The sequence below is a fragment of the Hypomesus transpacificus genome, chromosome 2, assembly GCF_021917145.1.
Source record: "Hypomesus transpacificus isolate Combined female chromosome 2, fHypTra1, whole genome shotgun sequence".
NCBI classification, from domain to species: domain Eukaryota; kingdom Metazoa; phylum Chordata; class Actinopteri; order Osmeriformes; family Osmeridae; genus Hypomesus; species Hypomesus transpacificus.
In genome coordinates this window covers 5,253,940-5,256,248 of record NC_061061.1, presented here as the reverse complement: position 1 = coordinate 5,256,248, position 2,309 = coordinate 5,253,940, and positions in this window count along the sequence as shown.

Here is a 2,309-nt window from a genome sequence, read left to right as displayed (position 1 = left end):
ATGGTGACCGCTGTATTGATTGATTATTAACATCTGGTATCTGTTCATATAAGGGAGACCTTACCTTATTGTCCTTTATCACTCTTACGAACGATCTGTGTGGATGGCACCTCCTTCGTTAATGACTGATCAGCAAAGCTTTGTTTAATCTTATGTAATTGTATAATCTAAATAAATTGTATTGAAACCACATCCCTTGACTATTCAGATCTACACAGTGCCACTCGAATTCTTCCAAAACAACAATCCAACTCTAATTTTAAATCAAATTTCAGCGCTGTCTCACCATCATATTGTCCACTACCGGAGTGCAGGAGGGGGAAATGCCCGACTGCATGGAATGCAGATAACATCACGTATCCTACCTTTAAATAATTGCAGAACACAGTGTATAACTAAATATATGTGTTTAATACTGTGTATATATCATCATATGTCAAAAACTGGAAATACAGTCGTTAAGCTCCCGCGCAATCGCTACACTCTACGTCCTTGTTATCAGTCCAGACATTAATAGACTAGTGTTCATAACAAAAAGCTTAATTTAATTAATGCAACATTTTATTTAAATTTGAGTCTGCTTGTTGGCCCAACAAGCAATGTTTAGTCAACAGAGAATATTTAATTGACACAACATTCTATTTTAAGTTCAGTGTACATGCAGGGGTAGTTAGCATAACAAAAAAAAAATTGTTTCCGCAACTTAAATTGGGCCAACTTAACATTTTTGGTGCAACCGGTCACTAGAAATTTGAGTTGGGGAGTTTTTTTTTAATTTTTTTTACAGTGTGTAGAAGGGACACTCGGATGGTCTTATGGTATTTGTGGTATTGTTATCTGATACCTAACTAAGAGCCAGAGGGTCTTAGTTAGGTTTGGGGGTTGGGCAGAGCTGACCTGACCTTTTGGCCAAGGAGATGCCCAAGTCAGACATCCTGTTTGTGTATCATTAACCAACTCCAGAACTGTGGGACCTGGCCTGGGGGTTTATTGTCTTAAACTGTCACTGACCAGTGCTGACCAATCATGGTGACCGCTGTATTGATTGATTATTAACATCTGGTATCTGTTCATATAAGGGAGACCTTACCTTATTGTCCTTTATCACTCTTACGAACGATCTGTGTGGATGGCACCTCCTTCGTTAATGACTGATCAGCAAAGCTTTGTTTAATCTTATGTAATTGTATAATCTAAATAAATTGTATTGAAACCACATCCCTTGACTATTCAGATCTACACAGTGCCACTCGAATTCTTCCAAAACAACAATCCAACTCTAATTTTAAATCAAATTTCAGCGCTGTCTCACCATCATATTGTCCACTACCGGAGTGCAGGAGGGGGAAATGCCCGACTGCATGGAATGCAGATAACATCACGTATCCTACCTTTAAATAATTGCAGAACACAGTGTATAACTAAATATATGTGTTTAATACTGTGTATATATCATCATATGTCAAAAACTGGAAATACAGTCGTTAAGCTCCCGCGCAATCGCTACACTCTACGTCCTTGTTATCAGTCCAGACATTAATAGACTAGTGTTCATAACAAAAAGCTTTTGTTTTCAAATTGTATCTCGACTTGCAGCATCACTCACAGTTTTTCTTTTATTGGTGATCTACCGGCCACCAACATTTTCGGGCTTCACCAATAGGTTAACAGTGTCTGAGAAGTTTTCATGCGCCATGATTCACCGTAAAGAACAATCGCATGCCAGGGTCATGATGAGATACTAGATTAGCATTCATGAGGTGCTTTGCATGACCATTTAAGGTTAAAAATGGTCGTGTTCAGGGCGGGGTACAATGCTGATTCACGTACGCACACTTAATCTGTGATTTATAAAGGGAACATTGCGTACAGGTGTGCGTACGCACGGTTTTATAAATCTTTTTTTTGTGCGTACGCCATTTTAGGCTTTTGGGCGTACGTACACTTTTAATAAGAATCCTATGCACAGTTTTATAAATGAGACCCCAGAAGTTAGAAATAGGCCTGTAGTCAGTCAGTTAGTTAATTACATAGATTACTTTACTAATCCTCAGTGGGGACATTTAGGGGCCTGTAGGGGGTTTAATATTGGCCAAACAACCAAAACAATTCCCCTAAGGTTTAAAGGTAGAGTGTAAACTGAACAGAATTAACATTCACCAAATAATGCCAATACCAGTATAATTAGTTATTTGACTCTATGGGTTAAATCAGAGCAAGAATGGTCAAAGTAAAGGGGAAATTAACTAGGTATTTAATAACATTGCAAATAAATGAAATCAATTACAAGGCAAACATGTTACAAAATA